The sequence below is a fragment of the Pseudophryne corroboree genome, chromosome 4 (genome assembly GCF_028390025.1).
Source record: "Pseudophryne corroboree isolate aPseCor3 chromosome 4, aPseCor3.hap2, whole genome shotgun sequence".
Taxonomy (NCBI): domain Eukaryota; kingdom Metazoa; phylum Chordata; class Amphibia; order Anura; family Myobatrachidae; genus Pseudophryne; species Pseudophryne corroboree.
Genome location: NC_086447.1, coordinates 61,744,663 through 61,770,106, shown reverse-complemented (window position 1 = coordinate 61,770,106; position 25,444 = coordinate 61,744,663). Strand labels below are relative to the sequence as shown.

Below are 25,444 nucleotides of genomic sequence, written 5' to 3'. Positions count from 1 at the left end.
TAAAACAGCTACAATCATAATTCGGACCTGTTTACACACAACCCAAAACCCGAGCTCGATTTTTAACTCCAAGTTCCGAACTAACAACAGACCCGAGCCAGGAATCGCTTCCTCTCGGAACACCAAAGTGGTTCTGAACTGGGACTTAAATCGACTCGGAACCCCTAAGTTCGGGTGTGTTCATATTTCAGGAAAACCAAAGCGCACATCTCTACTTTAGATTGTGATCATTATTTCCTGTCTCTGGGCCTAATTCAGCACGGATCGCTGTTGCTACTAAAAGTGCAATTTTTTTGCAAACTCAGTTGCAAAGAATCACACAACTAGTTGCCACTCAGAAATGGATAAAGACGACGAACTGCAGTGTTTGCGATGCATTCTCATCTGCGCATGCATTGCAATCCAGACACAAAATCAGGAACATCAAAGAGGTAAATTCAATCTGCGCCAGAGCATCCACAAATCTGCACATGCTGTTGCATGCAAGTGATCGCAGATGACATCAGAGACCCTCCCGCCAAACGGCCTTGACATGCCCGCGTTTTTACCACCACTCCCACAAAATGCCATGTTACCACCCCTGACCACTCACTTCTACCCAATCACGGTGCAATCGCTTCACTTTAATACCGCGAATGCACCGTGATCGCATTGCAGCTCTGGTGCATGTGCAGTCTGTCGATAATCACCCAAATTGCGAAAAATCTCAATTGCGATCCCTGCTGAATCAGGCCCTCTGTTAGAAGTCACAAGCCTGAAGTCTGTTTGCATTAACCTGGAACTTTAACAGCGAGTGCCCTTTAAAAACCGTGTATAACGCCTCACTTTGGCCATTTTTTTCGAATTACTGACGCTTTCCATCAAACCCTCTTCTATTGATGCAGACATTTATTTTTTTCCCCCTGGGTTCTGCATGACCAAAGCAAGTGCTTCAGTGACGTACATACTGGGAGGTTATCACATTTATTAGAATTACAGTATCTGTACTGCCCTGAATTCACATGAAGTAACATGTCATGTGACCTTCCCCTAAGTGCCGGTAACTGATGCAGAGGCGTGAGCGCCCGAGATCTGCATTGCTCTGCACGTGTGTGGAAACACGCTATTTTTACATGCACTTTTGTTTTTTTCTTTATGCCCATCTTGCTAACTCTGCATCAGCTCCATAGCCTGCAAATGATGTACTTATTAATGTCTGTATTTGTTCTGACATTGGCTGTTTTTTTTGTTGTTGAAATAATATCTTTTACATGGATTAACTTGCGGCACCTTCCTTATCTGCAACGATATCCACCAGAGATTTCTGGTTCCTGCAGATTAATCTAGCACGTCCGCTCCGAGGGGTTGCGGTCTGTTATTCTCAACAGAACTCTTTTTACTTTAACTCCATAATAACTTTTGGGCATCTTTCATTAACTTTTGCTTCCAATCACCGCACAATAATACATGTGGGCCGAAGCCGGGACTTCAAGTGGAAAAAAACATCTTCACTTCGGCCATTCTGTTACTTGCATGTTTAAGATTTGTATTAGGTTGCAGAGCCGAAGGGAGAGATTTATTATATCTCGGGGAGAGAGATAAAGTGAAGCAGTTGCTCATAGCAACCCCAAAGGCTTCTGTCATTTTACAGTCTGTGCTAGAAATGGTTGCTAAAGGCAATTTGGCCACTTTATCTCTCTCTCCAAGGTTTGATAAAACTCCCTCTAAATTTGTTTACGTACTAACAGGCAATGAGCCTTCTCCAATACAATTTATTGGCGCAGTTCAGCTTCTATGAATGATTGGCGCTGGATGGGTCTCAGGGATGCCCTAGTATCACCAAAGCCACGCTTTTTACTTGGGATGGGTATTTTTTTCCATTTAATCCTAACGTCTGAAAGTTAATGGGAGGAAGATTCTGTATTTCCGAATGGTCTACCAGAATCTTAATTTAATTTGTAGCAGAACTTTCAGCAAATTGCTTATTTGTCAAATAAATGTATTTAAATAAAACTATTTACTTGATCCTAAAACACCAACTGGATCATGGGGGGTAATTCCAAGTTGATCGCAGCAGGAATTTTTTTAGCAATTGGGTAAAACCATGGCCCTCATTCCGAGTTGTTCGCTCGCTAGCCGCTTTTCGCAGCAGTGCACACGCTAAGCCGCCGCCCTCTGGGAGTGAATCTTAGCTTAGCTGAATTTCGAACGAAGTATTCGCAATATTGCAAAAAGATTTTTCTTTGCAGTTTCTGAGTAGCTCGAGACTTACTCTTCCAGTGCGATCAGTTCAGTGCTTGTCGTTCCTGGTTTGACGTCACAAACACACCCAGCGTTCGTCCAGACACTCCCCCGTTTCTCCAGCCACTCCCGCGTTTTTCCCAGAAACGGCAGCGTTTTTTCACACACTCCCATAAAACGGCCAGTTTCCGCCCAGAAACACCCACTTCCTGTCAATCACACTCCGATCACCAGAACGAAGAAAAAACCTCGTAATGCCGTGAGTAAAATACCAAACTTCTTAGCAAATTTACTTGACGCAGCCGCAGTGCGAACATTGCGCATGCGCAGATAGCGGAAAATCGCACCGATGCGAAGAAAAATAATGAGCGAACAACTCGGAATGAGGGCCCATGTGCACTGCAGGGGAGGCAGATATAACATGTGCAGAGAGAGTTAGATTTGGGTGTGGTGTGTTCAATCTGCAATCTAAATTGCAGTGTAAAAATAAAGCAGCCAGTATTTACCCTGCACAGAAACAATATAACCCACCCAAATCTAATAGGCCCTACACACTGGCCGACATCAGTCAAAGATATGAACAATCTCGTTCATAAATGAACGCGATACCGTGGAGGCTCCAGCGATGAACGATGCGCGGCCGCGCGCTCGTTCATCGCTGGTCCCCTGTCGGCTGTACATGCAGGCCAATATGGACGATCTCGTCCACATTTGCCTGCACTTCAATGCAGCCGGGTGACGGGGGGAGTGAAGAAACTTCACTCCCCCGTCACTGCCCCTCCGCCGCCGGGTCGCCCGTCGGCCGTATCCGCCGTCGGGCAGCTCGGCGGCGGATCGGCCAGTGTGTAGGGCCCTTAACTCTCTCTGCACATGTTACATCTGCCTCCCTTGCAGTGCACATGGTTTTGCCCAACTGCTGAAAAAATTCCTGCTGCGATCAACTTGGAATTACCCCCCATATTTGTTACATATGTTATTAGAGGTGCCAGGCTATATACAGGGTTAAATTGGATATATTGTTTTCATTATTCTAAATCCTTCATTAACATATTTAAGTGAATTATATTAATAAATTATCATCATGGGATCTGGTAAGTAAAGAAAAAAAATAGAAATAGTTCTGTCAGTAAGTGTATGTAATATTTTATTTTCATGCCCAAAATTACTTACATTGGATAGAATGAATAGTTAATTGATTGTATTTCTGTTATTAATTTATCTGTCTATAGTATCTATTTCAGTGGCATAACTGTGGAAGGCAACAGAGCCGGCTGCCGCCATGCTACTGATCTGTAGGGGGGGACCTCTCCTCTGGTTCTATAACACCAATCAATTAAGTTAATTGATAGCCACCGCTATCTCTTTCTCCCTGTACCTTTTAAATCAAACCCTCTTTATTATAAATACACATAGGGGGTCATTCCGAGTTGATCGTAGCTGTGCTCACGGGAAGAGCCACTGCTACAGATCCATCCTTCCTGCCAACCAGATACAGATCAGTAAGTTAATGGAAAACGTCAGTGAGAGAAAGAAAGTACATTTGTGTGAGAGTGTTTGTGTATATAGTTGTGTGTGCGGGCAGAGGCGTCAGACTGTTTTTAGGTTAGGGGGGAGATCTTTAGCGCTCGCTGTACCACCCCCAGCCCCCCCCCACCCCCCGTGTTCTGTCACTGAGTCACCCCCACGTGTTCTGTCACTGAGTCACCCCCCCATGTTCTGTCACCGTGTCACACCCCTGTGTTCTGTCACCGTGTCACCCCCCGTGTCCTGTCACCGTGTCACACCCCGTGTCCTGTCACCGTGTCCTGTCACCGTTTCACACCCCCCGTGTTCTGTCACCGTGTCACACGCCCATGTTCTGACACTGTGTCACCCCCACCGTGTTCTGTCACTGTGTCAAACCTTTTCTCCAGGGGCCATAAGACACTGGAAAATTTGCTTGCCGCACAATAATTATCCTAAATAAAATGTTAATGTGTAAAAGGGGACTCTACCTTCCATACTGTGTAAAAGGGAGCTCTACCTGCCGTAAGGTGTAAAAGGGAGCTCTACCTTCCGTACTGTGTAAAAATGGGACTCTACCTTCCATACTGTGTAAAAGGGAGCTCTACCTGCCCTAAGGTGTAAAAGGGAGCTCTACCTTCCGTACTGTGTAAAAAGGGGACTCTACCTTCCATACTGTGTAAAAGGGAGCTCTACCTGCCGTAAGGTGTAAAAGGGAGCTCTACCTGCCGTAATGTGCAAAAGGGCCAACCACACTGAAAAATTGCAGCACCCGAATCCTTATTTAACCAAACTATAAATAAACCATGTACTATTTGGTCCAAAAGAAATGGGGGAACAATATGGGTATACGTTCGCCTCTATAAAGGATTTGTGTAATGATCCTTGATAGTGAAATGGTTAAGGAATAAAATAGAAGCGCTCATAAGCCCTAATACTGTGCACCTGAAGTGTATCAGCCAAAGAAGTCCAAAAAACTAATAATAAAATAACACTATTAAAAACAATTGTATATACTATATGACTAGAAACATAATGCGTTTATGTAGCAATACTGTAACAACAAAACTGATTTTTCAAGCAATTGCAACGTTGTTGTATCCCTGTATCAAATAATGCTGTTAAAAAATAATGTTGTCATTCAGGTATAATACCGGGCGTCCCCGGATCTGATATTAGACTTTTAATAGAGATTGCTATGATGGAAAAGCAATGATGCTGATTAGAGCCGCTGAGATGGAATAGCTATTTATAGTTACCAAGTCCCATAAAGTGGTGGATAACATGGGCCAATTGGTGAGTGACCGCTGATGTAAAATAGATTGCCCGCGGTGGGGTGCCTTAAGCTGCCATATCCATGCTGTATAAATATATGTAGTGGATGGAGCTGTAAGTATCGGCGGTGTATGAACCGCTCCGGCAATCAATGATGACAGCCACTGAGTATGGCAGATGATTTGGTCCTACTTGTAGATATAAGGATTGCGGTCAAACGGACAAGCTGGAGGGGGATTTTCTGCCCGTCTCCCGTGCAGTGCTTGAAGCGGTTTGTAATAATAGGCAGCGTAGCCGAGGTCTGTAATGTCCACCTGAGACTGGCTAGCGGCAACAGTGGGCGAGTCCTGACGCGTTTCGTCACAACTACACGTGACTTTTTCAAAGAGCGTAAAAGGGCGCTCTACCGCTGTAATGTGTAAAAGAGAGCTCTACCTGCCGTAATGTGTAAAAGAGAGCTCTACCTGCCGTAATGTGTAAAAGAGAGCTCTACCTGCTGTAATGTGTAAAAGAGAGCTCTACCTGCTGTAATGTGTAAAAGAGAGCTCTACCTGCTGTAATGTGTAAAAGAGAGCTCTACCTGCCGTAATGTGTAAAAGAGAGCTTTACCTGCCGTAATGTGTAAAAGAGAGCTTTACCTGCCGTAATGTGTAAAAGAGAGCTCTACCTGCTGTAATGTGTAAAAGGGGACTCTACCTGGTGTAATGTGTGACAGGGGCTCCACCTGGCGTAATGTGTGTAAGTGGCGCTCCTGTGTGGCGTAATTTGAATAATGGAGACTATTGTGCAGCCTAATATGAATCTGTATTATTTTTTGCCCATGCCCCTTCCACATGAAGCCACGTCCCTATGTTTTTGGCTAGTGGGGGAGCTGCTATTTTGTGTGCCACCCTCGAATACTGACAGGAAAGTGTCAAGTGGCCCCTCAGCTGAAATAATTGCCCACCCCTCATGTAGTGTGTGCCTGCACACTACAAAGATCTGTCTAATTGCAATGATGTTGAACTGACAACTCTAAGTAGCTTCATGTAGGGGGTCATTCTGACCAGATCGCACGCTGCTGTTCATCGCAGCGCAGCAATCAGGTCAGAAGTGCGCATGCGCCGTCGCATGGCTGACAGCCGACGGCTGCCGTTCCTTAGCGATCGCCTCTGCCTGATTGACAAGCAGAGGAGTTTGCTGGGCGAGAGGGGGGGGCACGTTGGCGTTTAGCTGCCGTTTTGTGGGCGTGGTCCAGCCAACGGAGGACCATGCGAGGGGCGGGCCACAGCGGCTGCACGTCACACGCAGCCGCTGCGACCCGAGCAGCGACAAGTTGCTCCCGGCCAGCACTCAAAAGCTGTGCTGGCCGGGAGCTACTCCTGAAGTGCAAAAGCATCGCCGCTGTGTGATGCATTTGTACTTCTGTGTGGGGCGGACTAGCCCTGTGCTGGGCGTCCCCCCGCATGTCAGTGTGCCTGATCGTAAAATTTTGCAGGGCTACGATCAGGTCTGAATTAGGCCCATAGTCTGCAGTCTTGCGATGCCGGAGCAAGTAGCTGTATCAGTAAAATGTCTGCCTTCAGTGTAACAGGTCATGGGTTCTTATCCTGGGTATGAATGGTAAGAAATGTGTGATTTAAAATAAATGGCAATGAGAAAACAAGTGTATATATATATATATATATATATATATATATATACACACACATTTCTTTTTCCGAATACTATATATATATATATATATATACATACAGTGTGTATATATATATATATATATACACACACACACACACACACACACACACACACACACACATACATACATACATACATATATCTATATATGGGGTGCCACCAATATTTATCTTGCCTCCGGGCAACTGGGAGGAACTTACACCACTGATCTATCTATCTATAGATATATATAAATATTCATAGACAGAAAACTTCACAGGATTTTCAAACAGAAATAAATGCAGAACTGTAGTCCGATACATTCCAACGTTTCTGTCTCTCTTTATAGAGACTTTCCTCAGGGATCAATACAGGGAAACTGAAACGTTGGAATGTAACAGACTACTAGTCAGAATTTACCTCCGTTTCAAAGTCCTGCGAGTGCCACCCGTGAACACTTGGTTATACTTGGAAGCTCCTAGCAGGACACATAAGAAAGGGAATAATGTCTTTACGAAGTGGAGTGCCTGTTATATATATATATATACATACACTGCTCAAAAAAATAGAGGGAACACTAAAATAACACATCATAGATCTGAATGAATGAAATATTCTTATTAAATACTTTGTTCTTTACATAGTTGAATGTGCTGACAACAAAATCACACAAAAATTATCAATGGAAATCAAATTTATTAACCCATGGAGGTCTGGATTTGGAGTCACACTCAAAATTAAAGTGGAAAAACACACTACAGGCTGATCCAACTTTGATGTAATGTCCTTAAAACAAGTCAAAATGAGGCTCAGTAGTGTGTGTGGCCTCCACGTGCCTGTATGACCTCCCTACAACCCACACAAGTGGCTCAGGTAGTGCAGCTCATCCAGGATGGCACATCAATGTGAGCTGTGGCAAGAAGGTTTGCTGTGTCTGTCAGCGTAGTGTCCAGAGCATGGAGGCGCTACCAGGAGACAGGCCAGTACATCAGGAGATATGGAGGAGGCCGTAGGAGGGCAACAACCCAGCAGCAGGACCGCTACCTCCGCCTTTGTGCAAGGAGGAACAGGAGGAGCACTGCCAGAGGCCTGCAAAATGACCTCCAGCAAGCCACAAATGTGCATGTGTCTACTCAAACGATCAGAAACAGACTCCATGAGGGTGGTATGAGGGCCCGACGTCCACAGGTGGGGGTTGTGCTTACAGCCCAACACCGTGCAGGATGTTTAGCATTTGTCAGAGAACACCAAGATTGGCAAATTCGCCACTGGCGCCCTGTGCTCTTCACAGATGAAAGCAGGTTCTCACTGAGCACATGTGACAGACGTGACAGAGTCTGGAGACGCCAAGGAGAACGTTCTGCTGCCTGCAACATCCTCCAGCATGAACGGTTTGGCAGTGGGTCAGTAATGGTGTGGGTTGGCATTTCTTTGGGGGGCCGCACAGCCCTCCATGTGCTCGCCAGAGGTAGCCTGACTGCCATTAGGTACTGAGATGAGAACCTCAGACTCCTTGTGAGACCATATGCTGGTGCGGTTTGCCCTGGGTTCCTCCTAATGCAAGACAATGCTAGACCTCATGTGGCTGGAGTGTGTCAGCAGTTCCTGCAAGATGAAAGCATTGATGCTATGGACTGGCCTGCCTGTTCCCCATACCTGAATCCAATTGAGCACATCTGGGACATCATGTCTCGCTCCATCCACCAACGCCACGTTGCACCACACACTGTCCAGGAGTTGGCGGATGCTTTAGTCCAGGTCTGGGAGGAGATCCCTCAGGAGACCATCCGCCACCTCATCAGGAGCATACCCAGGCATTGTAGGGAGGTCATACAGGCACGTGGAGGCCACACACACTACTGAGCCTCATTTTGACTTGTTTTAAGGACATTACATCAAAGTTGGATCAGCCTCTAGTGTGTTTTTCCACTTTAATTTTGAGTGTGACTCCAAATCCAGACCTCCATGGGTTAATAAATTTGATTTCCATTGATAAATTTTGTGTGATTTTGTTGTCAGCACATTCAACTATGTAAAGAACAAAGTATTTAATAAGAATATTTCATTCATTCAGATCTAGGATGTGTTTTTTTAGTGTTCCCTTTATTTTTTTGAGCAGTGTATATATATATATATATATATATATATATATATATAAAATGGCTTGCTATGTTTTAGAACATGTGACAATTGGTTGATTAATAATTATTTATTATTGGTTGAACAGATTTAAACACCAATAAATGTTTATACATACTGTATGATATGAAAAGTGTCACGCTCTGTGTGTCACTACACTGTATGCCTGGTTGATCAGCACAATACTGAGGTGAATGAGTAAACAATTACAGTATAAGCTCAAACCACTGAAGCCTTCTGTTGTCTGCACAGATTTCATAATATACACCCTAAATCTACTGGGGGATATATACTATGGTGGACATCTAAAGAAGTACTGTGACTGGTGAAGGTTGCTAAAGAGAGGTAGACGCTGAACCAGCTGGAGAAGGCAACGCTATAGCAGGGAGGCACACAGGGCTGGAATTCCTCGAAAAGTCAGCACCCCAAAAATAAAATGGGGTTCCCTCTCCTGAGGAACCACAATCACCCCCGGGTGTGGGTTTAATGGTTTATAAATAGTTTGTCACAGCGGCCTACAAGTCTCAGCAAGCCTGCCCAAGCATGATGGCATTTGTAGAACCACAAGTGCCAGCATGCACTAGGCAATTAACACCATTGTTCAGACTGTATGCAATTAACACCGTTATTATGTTATTAATATCATCCTACTATTTACATATGAGTCACAAAAATACTAGCACACTTGTTTTTTATGACCAAAACAGAAAAAATTTACAGTGAGGCATTACTATCGGAAATGTGTTTAGATACACAGAATTCCATCCATGTTCACATAATGTATCTAGAGGTCTACATATTATATGCCCCCCTCTCAACCCATAACCAGCCCTGAACCTCAGCCTGGGCTTGCTTTGGAAAATCTGGGGAAAAATGTAGAGAGGGAGCCCCCTGCTTTCCAAAAACATCCGGCGGTGGTGGTGGGGTAACGCTATAGCAGGGAGGCACACAGCGTGGAGACACACATCGTTGGGTTCCACCTGACATAACGTTAACCAGCCCAAAACTGTCATCTTTTGAAAAGTCAGAACTTGAAAAAAGTATTTTCTTTACAGGTGGACTTGCGGTTCCTCAAGTACCATCAGGGGCGTAACTCCCAGAGGCAATGGAGACACCTGCCTCCGGACTCCAGGCCCTGAAGGGGCACGTGCATGTACAGCAGCCCCTGTGTGGTTCACAGCGGGATCCAAGTGTGACCGCTGTTCTTCCAATGGAGCTCTACGGCGCACCCAGCGTTAATCGTTTCAGTCCCAGGAGCCCTGCTAGCACCTGCACTAGTAGGACGGCTCCCGCCTGGTACTGCTCAGCCTACTCTGCAGCAAGTGACGGTGCACCCATCGCTGCTTCCGGAACGGTGAAGTGGGACCCACCAATGATCGCTGAATCTGCATGCTTCAGACGGCTGAATCTTATGTGTCTGACCCTGACACGCAGGCCATTGTCATAGACTCGCATACAAACCTTGTTTTTAAGGGTTGGGGGTGGTCACCAAATTTCAACTTGTCTCCGGGCGACTGGGATAAACTTACCCCCCTGGAGTGCCATCATGGCAGACTGGCAGCCAGCAATGCCTCAGGACTGCCAGCAATAATCCACTGTCAGCAGTGCCACCAGGGCCGGATTAAGCCTTCGGGGTGCCCGGGGCTGTATATAAGATTGTGCATACCTGCCAACATGACCCATTCCAGGAGGGACAAAATGCTCTTTACATGGACATCCCTCTTAATTTAGGATTATAGTCACCTGTGTTGAACTAATTAATTGATAATAAAGTTGTTTCAACACAGGTGATTGCAATCATAAGTTAAGAAGGAAGTCCAGGTAGAGAGCATTTTGTCCCTCCTGGAATGGGTCATGTTGGGATGTGTATGGATTGTGTATACTACATTTAGCCCAATGGTGTATATTAGATTAAAACTAAACACCAACAGTAATTGAAAGACAACTATTTTAGCGAATGTTCTTGTAGTGGAATAAAGACAACTTCAACAACCTTAAAATACACATAGAAACATAAAATCTATAATTTATCTTGTCACATGCACAAATAGCAGCGGCCTCTGTACTACTTACACACTGGGACAGGACTCATGAGGACTCTGAGTGAGTGGGTGTATGTCTCTCTCTCTCTCTCTCTCTCTCTCTAGACCCTCATTAGATAACAAGTTACACAGGACTCAGACACCCAGGTGTGGAGAGAGCTGTAAGAGATACAGGGAACCCACTCTGTGTCACTTACAGCTCTCTCCACCCTCCTATCTCTTGTGATGAAGTCCGTTTTTTAAAGGGGCAATCATGCACAAGGCGTGACTTAGTCTTGTAGATGATTGCCCCTTTAAGGACTTTATGAGAAGCTGTGGCCTGAGATGTTTGTGTAAAGTCCTGTACTGAGGGCGTCTGAGACCCATGTTTTGCGAGTGACATTGCTGTGCTCTGTTACATCTTTCTTGCTCCGATGCTCTCACGAGACCGCAAGGTTCAGCTCGGAACCCTTTGATGTAAGAATAACGGCCCGTCTTGCACAATGTAACGGCAATTCATGTCATCCTCTGCTGATGAATGGTTAGGACAGGAAATGATGGATCTATTTTTGTTACAGTTCAGATGGTCTGAGATGAAAACAAGTCACTTTACCCGTACACTTTACATTAAAGAGAGGATTTACATGCTGCAGTATGTGATTAATGTCAGACATACCTGCCCTTCAAGGGCAGCATGGCAGCATTGTGCTTAGCATTACAGCCCCACAGCACTGAGGTCATCAGAACAATTCCTGGTTGTGAACCATCTGTGTGGAGTTTGTATGCTTCCTCCCACACTCCAAAGTACATACTAGGGTAACTTGATTTTGACAGAATTAATCCAAGTGTGTTGGCCTATTTGCTTGTATGTTAGAGAATTCAGGCTGCAACCTCCAGTGGGACAGGGGCTGATATGACTTCCATATATTTTCTGTACAGGATGTGGGGGGAGACTTATCAAATCTTGGAGAGAGATAACGTTGAGAAGTTGCTCCTAACAATTTTATCTTTCTCCACTTTATCTCTCTCCAAGATTTGATGAATCTCCCCCCAAGTCATGTCGACATTCAAAACCAGTAGTTATGATGTCAACATTGTCACATGTTCTGCATGGACTGGCAGGGGAGGGTTAGGCATTAGTGGGGGGGTTAGGGTTAGGCTGCAGGAAAGGAGGGGGAGGGTTAGGCATTAAGGGGAGGTTTAGGGTTAGGCTGCAGGAGAGGAGGGGGAGGGTTAGGGTTAGGCTACAGGAAAGGTGGGGGAGGGTTAGGCATTAGGGGGAGGGTTAGGGTTAGGCTGCAGGAAAGAAGGGGGAGGGTTAGGCATTAGGGGGAGGGTTAGGGTTAGACTGCAGGAGGGGAGGGTTAGGCATTAGGGGGAGGGTTAGGGTTAGGCTGCAAGAGAGGAAGGGGAGGGTTAGGCATTAGGGGGAGGGTTAGGGTTAGACTGCAGGAGGGGAGGGTTAGGCATTAGGGGAGGGTTAGGGTTAGGCTGCAAGAGAGGAGGGGGAGGGTTAGGCATTAGGGGGAGGGTTAGGCTGCAGGAGGGGAGGGTGAGGGTTAGGCATTAGGGGCAGGGTTAGGGTTAGGCTGCAGGAGAGGAGGGGGAGGGTTAGGGTTAGGCTGCAAGAGAGGAGGGGGGGTTAGGCATTAGAGTGAGGGTTAGGGTTAGGCTGCAGGAGGGGAGGGTTAGGCATTAGGGGGAGGGTTAGGGTTAAGCTGCAGGAGAGGAGGGGGAGGGTTAGGCGGCAGGAGAGGAGGTGGAGGGTTAGGGTTAGGCTGCAGGAAAGGAGGGGGAGGGTTAGGCATTAGGGGGAGGGTTAGGGTTAGACTGCAGGAGGGGAGGGTTAGGCATTAGGGGGAGGGTTAGGGTTAGGCTGCAAGAGAGGAGGGGGAGGGTTAGGCATTAGGGGGAGGGTTAGGGTTAGGCTGCAGGAGAGGAGGGTTAGGCATTAGGGGGAGGGTTAGGGTTAGGCTGCAGGAGAGGAGGGGAGAGTTAGGCATTAGGGGAAGGGTTAGGCTGCAGGAGGGGAGGGGGAGGGTTAGGCATTAGGGGGAGGGTTAGGGTAAGGCTGCAGGAGAGGTGGGGGAGGGTTAGGGTTACGCTGCAGGAGAGGAGGTGGAGGGTTAGGCATTAGAGTGAGGGTTAGGGTTAGGCTGCAGGAGGGGAGGGTTAGGCATTAGGGGGAGGGTTAGGCTGCAGGAGAGGAGGGTTAGGGTTAGGCTGCAGGAGAGGAGGTGGAGGGTTAGGCATTAGGGGGAGGGTTAGGGTTAGGCTGCAGGAAAGGAGGGGAGGGTTAGGCATTAGGGGGAGGGTTAGGGTTAGGCTGCAGGAGAGGAAGGGAGGGTTAGGCACTAGGGGGAGGGTTAGGCTGCAGGAGGGGAGGGTTAGGCACTAGGGGGAGGGTTAGGCTGCAGGAGAGGAGGGGAGGGTTAGGCACTAGGGGGAGGGTTAGGGTTAGGCTGCAGGAGGGGAGGGGGAGGGTTAGGCATTAGGGGGAGGGTTAGGGTTAGGCTGCAGGAGAGGAGGGGAGGGTTAGGGTTAGGCTGCAAGAGAGGAGGGGGGGTTAGGCATTAGAGTGAGGGTTAGGGTTAGGCTGCAGGAGGGGAGGGTTAGGCATTAGGGGGAGGGTTAGGGTTAAGCTGCAGGAGAGGAGAGGGAGGGTTAGGCTGCAGGAGAGGAGGTGAAGGGTTAGGGTTAGGCTGCAGGAAAGGAGGGGGAGGGTTAGGCATTAGGGGGAGGGTTAGGGTTAGACTGCAGGAGGGGAGGGTTAGGCATTAGGGGGAGGGTTAGGGTTAGGCTGCAAGAGAGGAGGGGGAGGGTTAGGCATTAGGGTGAGGGTTAGGGTTAGGCTGCAGGAGAGGAGGGTTAGGCATTAGGGGGAGGGTTAGGGTTAGGCTGCAGGAGAGGAGGGGAGAGTTAGGCATTAGGGGAAGGGTTAGGCTGCAGGAGGGGAGGGGAAGGGTTAGGCATTAGGGGGAGGGTTAGGGTAAGGCTGCAGGAGAGGTGGGGGAGGGTTAGGGTTACGCTGCAGGAGAGGAGGTGGAGGGTTAGGCATTAGAGTGAGGGTTAGGGTTAGGCTGCAGGAGGGGAGGGTTAGGCATTAGGGGGAGGGTTAGGCTGCAGGAGAGGAGGGGAAGGGTTAGGGTTAGGCTGCAGGAGAGGAGGTGGAGGGTTAGGCATTAGGGGGAGGGTTAGGGTTAGGCTGCAGGAAAGGAGGGGAGGGTTAGGCATTAGGGGGAGGGTTAGGGTTAGGCTGCAGGAGAGGAAGGGAGGGTTAGGCACTAGGGGGAGGGTTAGGGTTGGGCTGCAGGAGGGGAGGGTTAGGCACTAGGGGGAGGGTTAGGCTGCAGGAGAGGAGGGGAGGGTTAGGCACTAGGGGGAGGGTTAGGGTTAGGCTGCAGGAGGGGAGGGGGAGGGTTAGGCATTAGGGGGAGGGTTAGGGTTAGGCTGCAGGAGAGGAGGGGAGGGTTAGGCACTAGGGGGAGGGTTAGGGTTAGGCTGCAGGAGAGGAGGGGAGGGTTAGGCACTGGGGGGAGGGTTAGGCTGCAGGAGAGGAGGGGAGGGTTAGGCTGCAGGAGAGGAGGGGAAGGGTTAGGCAGTAGGGGGAGGGTTAGGCTGCAGGAGAGGAGGGGAAGGGTTAGGCAGTATGGGGAGGGTTAGGCTGCAGGAGAGGGGGGGAAGGGTAAGGCATTAGGGGGAGGGTTAGGCTGCAGCAGAGGCGGGTGAGGGTTTGGCACTAGGGGAAGGGATAGAGTTAGGCGGCAGGAGGGGAGGGTTAAGGTGAATACACACTTAGGGATATAGTAAACTATATCGCTCATTTGCCCCCTCCTGAGCAATATAGTTTACCATATAAAAAGAATAATATATCTGCGCTCCACGGATGGATCAATGGGTCTGGGACTCAGGGTCGACAACAAAAAGGTCGACACACCTTAGGTCGACGCCAATTGGTCGACACACCTTAGGTCGACATGGACAAAAGGTCGACAGGAACAAGGTCGACATGGCAAAAGGTCGACATGAGTCTTTTATGTTTTTTTGGTGTCGTTTTCTTCGTAGAGTGACCGGGAACCCCAATTAGTGCACCGCGTCCCCTCGCATGGCTCGCTTCGCTCGCCATGCTTCGGGCATGGTGCCTTCGCTCCGCTTCGCTCGGCACAGAATACCGTTCCAATCGTAGTCCACGTGGATCGTTAAGTATGAAAAGGTTCGAAAAAAGAAAAAAAAACATAAAAAAATCATGTCGACCTTTTTCCATGTCGACCTTGTTCCTGTCGACCTTTTGTCCATGTCGACACTTTGTCCATGTCGACCTAAGGCGTTTCGACCAATTGGCGTCGACCTAAGGTGTGTCGACCTTTTTGTTGTCGACCTGGAGTCCGGATACCGGATCAACAATGCAGGGTACAATATATTGTTTCATAAAGTCATAAAATACTCCCCTATTCAGCCAAAGCTCAGCCACAGTGGTATCTCTGTTCCTCTGTGCCAGGGAGACACAAGGCCCTTCATCAGGTGTCTCTGCCCAGAAAGACGGACAGACCTCAGGACACCTTGTACAGGAGGAAGCTGCCATGTGGGTGCTGCAGTGCTGACTGCCTAGTTATTGCTGTGCGGAGATCTCAGGTCTGCACTCCAGCCCGAAACGTCACCCCTGCTATTGTCTGACACACCTGGTGGTGGTATGTGACCTAGCTTAATGCTCTCTGATGGTTTGGTGGCCCAGTGCATGTGGCATTCCCAGAGATACACCCTGGGGATACAGACAGGACAGACGTCTCTTTGATTACTGGGGAGCTGAGGTCTGCCCGTCTTTCTGCGGCAGAGACACCTGATGAAGGGCCTTGTGCCACCCTGGCACAGAGGAACAGAGATACCACTGTGGCTGTGTGGCTGAGCTTTGGCCAGCTGAAAATATCCTATTTTGGATTGAAGTTATATGTTGTGATATGATTGAATGAAGAAGTAGTACTAATATCGTACATAACAGAAGTTTGAGAAATATCCAAACTCGTCCGAATAGGGGAGTATTTTATGACTAATAGATTGTGAAACAATATAGTGTACCCTGCATTGTTTATCCATCTATGGAGCGCAGATATATTATTCTTTTTACATAACTACATTTTATTTATCGGGTAGTGATAGCACCTGACGATATTTCTTAGCTGCTTCTGCCCTGCGCAACAGAGGTTCATTTCTTTCTTATCCATAGTTTACTATATCGCCCAGTGTGTATGCAGCTGACGACAAGCGATGCGCGGCCCTGCGGTTCATTAACGACCATCAGTTTCGGCCGTGCATGCATCTCAATTTGGACTCATCGTCCAAAGCTGCATGCTCTGGCCAGCCGTGGTATGACATCATTGTGCGATATCGTTAGAGCGCCGGCTGGCCGACGGGAGGGGAAACACTAGGCGAAGTCACTCACTGATCACATTGTCTAGTGTGTACCCACCTTTAGGCACTAGGGAGAGGGCTAGGGGTTGGGTTAGGTGTTAGGCACTAGGGAGAGAGTTAGGGTTAGGCTGCAAGAGAGGCAGGTGAGGGTTAGGCACTAGGGGGAGGGTTAGGGTTAGGTTGCAGGAGATGAGGTGAGGGATAGGTACTAGGGGGAGGGTTCGGCTGCAGGAGGGAAGGGTTAGGCACTAGGGGATGGGTTAGGGTTAGGCTGCAGGAGGTTAGGGTTAGGCACTAGGGGGAGGGTTAGGTTAGGTTAGGCTGCAGGAGAGAAGGGTGAGGGATAGGTACTAGGGGGAGAGTTAGGGTTAGGCTGCAGGAGGTTAGGGTTAGGCACTAGGGGTAGGGTTAGCGCTGCAGGAGAGAAGGGTGAGGGATAGGTACTAGGGGGAGGGTTAGGGTTAGGCTGCCGGAGGTTAGTGTTAGGAACTAGGGTTAGGGTTAGCGCTGCAGGAGAGTAGGGTGAGGGATAGGCACTGGTGGGGGGGTTAGTCTGCAGGAGAGGAGGGTTAGGTACTAGGGGAGGGTTAGGGTTAGTCTGCAGGAGAGGAGGGTTAGGTACTAGGGGAGGGTTAGGGTTAGTCTGCAGGAGAGGAGGGTTAGGTACTGGGGTTGGGTTAGGGTTAGGCTGCAGGAGGTTAGGATTAGGCAATAAGGGTAGGGTTAGGGTTAGCGCTGCAGGAGAGTAGGGTGAGGGATAGGCACTAGGGGGAGGGTTAGGCTGCAGGAGAGGAGGGTTAGATACTAGGGGAGGGTTAGGGTTAGTCTGCAGGAGAGGAGGGTTAGGTACTAGGGCAGGGGTAAGGTTAGTCTGCAGGAGAGGAGGGTTAGATACTAGGGGAGGGTTAGGGTTAGTCTGCCGGAGAGGAGGGTTAGGTACTAGGGCAGGGGTAAGGTTAGTCTGCAGGAGAGGAGGGTTAGGTACTAGGGCAGGGATAAGGTTAGTCTGCAGGAGAGGAGGGTTAGGTACTAGGGCAGGGATAAGGTTAGTCTGCAGGAGAGGAGGGTTAGGTACTAGGGCAGGGTTAGGATTAGTCACACTTACCGCTGCAAACAGCACAGTATTCTCTGGAAGTTACCATGGCGTCCCAGCTAAACGTGGAAGACACCTTTGGAGCTGTTGTACATGTTGTACCAGGTTAGTCACCACTAGGCCACCAGCGGGAGTGCCGACAGGGGAGGGGGCGGGGGATGGCTAACTCAGCCAATCAGCTCCTAACTGCCTGTTACAGACTGTGTTTGAAAATGACAGTTGGGAGCTGATTGGCTGGTGCAATTTATCACTCACAGTGAAATTTATCACTCATTGATAAATGAGCCCATAAAAATGACACTTTATTTGTGCTTTCCCCCCCCCCACACATCATGCAGGAAAGGCTTCTGCAACAGCCCCTCTCCCCAGCCCAGCGCACAACTGTGTCTGCTGAGCTGGAGAGAGAGGCTACTTCTGCAGTAGTCTCTTCTCAGCCGCTGCCTGCAATGGATGGGTAGTGGCAGCAGGTCTCGGGGCCATGCTGGGACCCTCCAATATGTCCGGGTAAATAGTAACCACCCCCCTCGGCGCAGTGTTCATTTTGTCGATGAAAATTCTGAATAAAAGTATTCATCGACTACAGTTTATTTCAGGACTAAAATTAGAAATAAATGAAAACTGAGATCTGCTAAGTCGTATCTAAAGCAAAGCAAAAAAAAAAAAAAGACTAAAACTAAATTTTCTATTCTTGTCAAAATGAACACTGGAAGGTTTTACATTTTTAAAGAACGATTATGTATTCTAGGTATTTGCAGAAAATAAATATGACCTGCTATGAAGGAAATAGGATTGTATATTGCACTTGTATGTTGTAACAAACAAACTTAAGGCATTAATTTGTATATGATATGTGGGAGCGCTACTGTAAGTCAGACTCAGTATGTAACACATTCTCAGCCTACCCTACTGAGCCTAAATTACTAATGATATATGGGAGCACTACGGTAAGTCAGACTCAGTATGTAACACATTCTCAGCCTACTGAGCCTAAATTACTAATGATATATAGGGGTACTACGGTAAGTCAGACTCAGTATGTAACACATTCTCAGCCTACTGAGCCTAAATTACTAATGATATATAGGGGTACTACGGTAAGTCAGACTCAGGATGTAACACATTCTTAGCCTACTGAGCCTAGATTACTAATGATATATGGGAGCACTACTGTAAGTCAGACTCAGTATGTAACACATTCTCAGCCTACTGAGCCTAGATTACTAATGATATATGGCAGTACTACTGTAAATCAGAATCAGTATGGAACACATTCTCAGTCTACTGAGCCTAGATTACTAAACACATAGTTAAAGGTATGCAAACTTCTCAAGGGAATTATAGAGAAATGTTCTTCAGCAAAATCCATTATAGCATCATTAAACTGCAGAAGTTATGACTAAAACATCGACTAAAATTAGACTAAAATAAAAAGTGAGGTTCACCGACTAAATCCTGGCTAAAAAGAAGCAAGAAAGAAATACTAAAATGTGACTAGAAACCAGCTACAATTTTAAGTAAACGACTAAGACTAAAACTAAATTGAAAATCCTTCTCAAAATTAACGCCGCCTCTGCACGACTAGCCACCATGGATGTGTTGTCTACATTCTAATCATGACGTCATTTCGTCAGTGCCGACATGACGAATGACTATGTGGGGGGGAAATTCTAAGAACTGTGCCCCTAATTATCTTCTCTTTATGGACAGCTGCACGTCTCTTATTCCATAATATTAATTACCTGATCTAATTCTACAAAATGTTAATAAAGAAAAAAAGATATTGGGGTAAATTTACTAAGCTGGGAGTTTTTTTTAGAACTGGTGATGTTGCTCATAGCAACCAAATCAGATTCAACATAACATTTATCTATCTGCTTCTAGAAGATAATAGATAGAATCTGATTGGTTGCTATGGACAACATCAGCAGTTCTAAAAAAAAACCTCCCACCTTAAAAAATTTACCCCATTGAATGTTGTCTTAAAGGTCACTGGATGCTGATTCCAAATATTATCCACTATATTTTCCATGTTTTAAATACATGCATTAATAGGACAGATTTGATGGCAGAAACTTTATCTTGTTTGCTGTACTAAATCTTCCTAAGGGGGGTATTCAGTTACTATCCGGCTCACTGGGAGTAGCAGCAGTGGATACTAAATCTCCGAAGCAATTCAACATTGCTACAGTGCGGATCCGAAGATCAGCAGATCCCGTGTTCCCTATCACCGCTACTTCCATTGTCAAGTCAGACTCGGAAGTGCAAATGCGCATGAACTGGGGTTCACGCATACACACGAAGATCCTGATGAGCAGTGCAGGGTGCTGAACAGGGGTGGAGGGATCCAAAGGACTCCCTTTTTCCTAACCTGGACCATGGGTAACCTGGACGTCTGCCTACTGTGGCTGTGGTTCCAACAACTTGACAGTGGCAGGTCACCTAGCTATGCTCATAACAAAACGCTGTGTGAGGGGACTCAATATGGGATTGATCTGCCTCCACTTCAGGTTACGGACAGGGTCGGACTGGCCCACAGGGGAACGGGGGAAACCACCGGCGGGCCCCACTACCTGTGGGCCCTCCTCCTCCTCTAGAGATCAGGTTTCAGACTCTATCCTAGTGCACTTGAATTATGCATTATACCGATGTTACATAATACTTCACAAGAATATGGTTTATTATATATTTACCAAGGGGAACAGAACATGTACTCTGTAATGGTTAGCCAAGCCTCTGTGGTGGCTGGCCACGCCCCAGTGGAGCCTGGCCACACCCTTAAACATAGGCCCCTACAACAGCATCCCCCAGTGGGCCCTTCATGTCCCAGTCCGACACTGGTTACGTACCAAGCACCAAAGGGCTCAAAGACGTCTTTGATCCTGCCCAAGTGGGTCTAGATATCTGACAAAAACTAATGGTGACACTTGAGGTGGAGAAGAATTTTTGCACAGTTCCAGGGCATTATTTGGGTACAGTGATGATATCTCGCAAAGTACGGTGTAGAGGAAACGTTTCTGAGGGAAGAATTTATTTATATTGTGCCAGCATTTTACGTTGCACTTAGACTTTGATGTGTTGCACTATGAGCCTCTTATAATGCTTCTTCCTCTCCCCACACTTAGGCAGTTGTATAATTTGCAGAGGCCTTTTCCGAGAGCAGAGATGAAGAGATCTATTTACTAAGCCTTGGGTGGAGATAAAGACCCAGCCAATCAGCTCCTAACTGTCATTTTTCAAACACAGCCTGTGGCATGGCAGTTAGGAGACGATTGGCTGGTACTTTATCTCTGATGACTTTAGCTCCATCCAAGGCTTAGAAAATAGACCCCTAAGTGTGTGCCTATTGGGTGGACCATCCATGCACACAAGTACAAAACCAAGGCATTTAATATGAGGTGCACAGACATTCCATCATCCAACTATTCAAATGAGCCACGAGGCACAAAGGAATGTGATCATTAGTAGGTGCACACAAAACGCAAAACTACCGGGGGGACATTCTCTATGGTAATACAAAAGTATATACAGTATATATATATATATATATATATATATATATATATATATATATTCTGGGACATGTACGATGCAGCTCATTTATGCATTTATAGGGTTCGACATAAAAAATAAGACAGGTAAATTTCTCATACGTCCTAGAGGATGCTGGGGTCCACTTTAGTACCATAGGGTATAGACGGTTCCGCAGGAGCCATGGGCACTTTAAGACTTTTCTAGAGTGTGAACTGGCTCCTCCCTCTATGCCCCTCCTCCAGACCTCAGTTTAGAAAATGTGCCCAGGCAGACTGGTCGCACTCCAGTGGAGCTCTACTGAGTTTCACTGAAAGACTGTATGTTAGGTTTTTTATTTTCAGGGAGGCTGCTGGCAACAGTCTCCCTGCTTCGTGGGACTTAGGGGGAAGAAGTAGGAACCAACTTCCTGAATAGTTACATGGCTCTGCTTCTTGCTGACAGGACACCATTAGCTCCTGAAGGGAACTGAACGCTAGCTGCGGCTATGCGCTCACTCCCACAACACGCCGTCACCCCCCTAACAGAGCCAGAAGTCAGAATTCACGTGAGTATTATAACCGGTGATCTGCAAGAGGGACCTCCGGTCATCGTGACAGCTCAAGGTACCGTGCAGCGAGCGGGAATGCTGCGCGGACATACTTCCCATAATACAGCGCACAGCAGGGTGCAAGGCATGGGGGGGGGGGCGCCCTGGGCAGCATGAAATCCTACTCTAACTGGCAAAAAAGTAGCATATTATGCCGTGGCACAATCCTACACCCCCGCCAGTATAAAAAATACCTCAGGTTTTCTGAGGGGAAACGTGCCATTACAGGGGATGTGGCTTCCTCCTCAGTCAGTCAGCACACTGCTCAGCGCCATTTTCTCCTATGCAAGCTGCTGGGGAAGAAACGCTGGTCCTCCTCCACTTCTGAATCAAGTATCAGGGTGTATTAAAGGGGGGGCAAGGTGTAAATTGTGCTCAATTTATGTGATTTAACATATTAAGCGCTACAGGCAGCGATTTTTCTGTCAGGAGCGCTGAGTTGTGAGCTGGAAAATCCCTCCCTGTGTCCCTCTGACAGATTTTACTGTGGGTCTGTCCCCTATAAGCCCCAGAGTGTCTGTGGTGTGATTGTACACGTGTGTGACATGTCTGAAGAAGGGAGCTCTTCCCCTGAGGAAACCATTTTAGGGACACAGAGTTGTAATGTGATGGCGCTGCCGGCACACCATGAGCCTGAATGGGTGAAAGAATTATGTGATAGTGTGAATCATATCAGTAAGAGATTGGATAAGTATGAGTCTCATGCAGAAAGCTGGAGAAAATCAGTCGAAGATGTGATTTTTAATAGTTCTGCCTTTTCATCCACAGGGGACCCCTCTGGGTCACATAAAAGGTCATTTGCACATGTAGTACGAACTGATACCGACACGGACTCTGATTCCTGTGTCGACACTAGTGATTCCAGGGGAATAGATCCTAAATTAGCGAAAAACATTCAGTACATGATTGTGGCTATAAAGGAAGTCTTAGAGGTAACGGAAGCCCCTCCTTTACCTCAGGAGAAGGCTTATTTTTATAAGGAAAAGAAAATTAATGTAACTTTTCCCCCTTCTCATGAGCTGAACACTCTCTTTGAGGGAGTCTGGGCATACCCTGAAAAGAAATTTCAGATTCCCAAAAGAATTCAGGTTGCTTATCCTTTCCCGGCAGAGAACAGGAAAAGGTGGGAGTCACCCCCCGTTTTAGACAGTGCCCTGTCACGGTTAACCAAAAAAGGTGATTCTCCCTGCGCCTGAGACGGCTTCACTAAAGGAGCCGGCAGACCGCAAGTTAGAGACTACGTTAAAATCTATTGATGTGGCCAATGGGACACTACTCAGGCCTACCATTGCCTGTGCGTGGGTGAGTAGTGCTATTGAAAAGTAGTCAGAAAACTTGTCATCAGACATTGACACAATAGATAGAGACGAGATACTCCTAATGTTAGGTCATATCAAAGACGCTGCTGCATACATGCTAGAAGCCATGAAAGATATTGGACTCTTGGGATAGAAAGCCGCTACAATGGCAGTCTCAGCTCGGAGGGCGTTGTGGATTTGCCAATGGAATGCTGATGCAGATTCCAAAAGGAATATGGAGACTCCACCGTATAAAGGCGAGGCCTTGTTTGGAGATGGGCTGGATGCTTTAGTTTCTGCGGCTACCGCAGGTAAGTCGACATTCTTGCCTTATGCTCCTGCGCTGGCGAAAAAGACACATCACTCTCAGATGCAGTCCTTTCGGCCCAATAGATACAAAAAGGGTAAAGGTTCCCATTTCTTTGCAGGTAGAGGAAGGGGAAGAGGAAAAAAGTCCACAGATTCTCCAGGATCACAGGAGCAGAAATCAACCCCTGCTTCTGCCAAATCTGCAGCATGACGCTGGGGCTCACTTGCGGGAGTCCGCTCAGGTGGGAGCACGTCTGAAACTTTTCAGTTAGTTCTATGTTCAATCTGGCCTGGATCTGTGGGTCTTACAAATAGTGTTCCACGGGGTACAAGCTGGAGTTTCAAGACATTCCCCCATGCCGAATTTTCAAATCGGCCTTACCAGCTTCTCTCCCAGACAGAGAAGTAGTAGCAGCTGCAATACAAAAATTATGTCAGGATCAAGTCATTGTCCTGGTTCCCGTGTCACAACAGGGAGAAGGGTTTTATTCAAGCCTCTTCGTAGTTCCGAAGCCGGACGGCTCGGTCAGACCGATTCTGAACCTGAAGTCTCTGAATCTCTACCTGAAAAGGTTCAAGTTAAGATGGAATCCCTGAGGGCAGTGATTTCCAGTCTGGAGGAAGGGGATTTCATGGTGTCAGTGGACATAAAGGATGCCTACTTACATGTTCCCATTTATCCTCCGCATCAAGTTTATCTGAGATTCGCGATACAGGATTATCATTACCCATTTCAGACGTTGCCGTTTGGACTCTCCACGGCACCGAGGGTGTTCACCAAGGTGATGGCGGAGATGATGGTCCTCCTTCGACAGAAAGAAGTCAATATAATTCCTTACCTGGACGATCTCCTGATAAAAGCGAGGTCCAGGGAAAGGTTAGTGCAGAACATTGCACTCTCCCTGACAGTACTTCAACAACACGGTTGGATCATAAATTTTCCAAAGTCACAGTTGGAACCGACGACAAGGTTGTCTTTTCTGGGGATGATACTGGACACAGAAGTACAGAGGGTATTTCTTCCAGTAGAAAAGGCTCTGGAAATCCAGAGAATGGTCAAACAAATTCTGAAACCAACAAGAGTGTCGATTCATCAATTCATTCGGTTGTTGGGAAAGATGGTTGCAGCCTACGAGGCCATACAGTTTGGCCGATTCTATGCCAGAGTATTCCAGTGGGACCTGTAGGACAAGTGGTCTGGATCCCACCTACACATGCACCAGAGGATTATCCTGTCATTCAAAGCCAGAATTTTGCTTCTGTGGTGGCTACACAGTTCTCACCTACTAGAGGGACACAGGTTCGGGATTTAGGACTGGGTCCTAGTAACCACGGATGCAAGTCTTCGAGGCTGGGGTGTAGTCACACAGGGAATAAGCCAAGAAACTTGTCTTCACATAAACGTTCTGGAGTTAAAAGCCATTTACAACAGCCTTCTACAAGCGGTGCATCTTCTTCAAGATCAACCCGTACAGATCCAGTCGGACAATGTAACAGCAGTAGCGTACATAAACCGTCATGGCAGAACGAAAAGCAGAGCGGCGATGGCAGAGGTGACAAAGATTCTCCTCTGAGAAGAAAGACACGCAAGAGCTCTGTCAGCAATTTTCATTCCGAGAGTGGACAACTGGGAAGTAGACTTCCTCAGCAGACACGATCTCAATCCAGGAGAGTGGGGCCTCCACCAAGTAGTCTTCGCAGAGGTGACAAGTCTTTGGGGAGTTCCTTAAGTAGACATGATGGCATCTCGTCTAAACAAGAAGCTTCAGAGATATTGTTCCAGGTCGAGAGTCACTCAAGCAATAGCAGTGGATGCATTGGTAACCCAGTGGGCGTTTCGGTCGGTATATGTTTTCCCTCCACTTCCACTAATACCAAAAGTTCTCAAAATCATAAGAAGAACAAGGGTTCGAGCGATCCTCATTGTCCCAGACTAGCCAAGGAGGGCTTGGTATCCAGATCTTCAGGAGTTGCTCATAGAAGATCCTCTGCCTCTTCCTCTTCGCGAGGACCTGCTGCTCCAGGGGCTGTGTGTGTATCAAGACTTACCGCGGCTACGTTTGACGGCATGGCTGTTGAGCGCTGGATCCTAGCCCGAAAGGGTATTCCTAAAGAAGTCATTCCCACTCTTATTCAGGCCAGGAAAGTAACGTCTAAACATTACCACCGTATTTGGAGAAAATATGTGTCTTGGTGTGAAACCAAGAAGGCTCCAACGGAAGAGTTTCAGTTAGGACGTTTTCTCCATTTTCTTCAGGCAGGTGTGGATGCGGGCCTACGATTGGATTCAATCAAGGTCCAGATTTCGGCCTAGTCGGTTTTCTTTCAGAAACAATTGGCCTCCCTTCCAGAAGTTCAGACGTTCGTGAAAGAGGTTCTGCACATCCAACCTCCATTTGTGCCTCCT

At 47.3% G+C, this 25,444-nt stretch overlaps 1 protein-coding gene across 3 annotated transcripts in view; it reads right to left on the bottom strand.

Annotated features, from left to right (window-relative positions):
- BLK (BLK proto-oncogene, Src family tyrosine kinase) overlaps positions 1–25,444 on the bottom strand; it is a 111,928-nt gene that overhangs the window by 44,361 nt on the left and 42,123 nt on the right. The gene's annotated exons all lie outside the window — the stretch shown is intronic.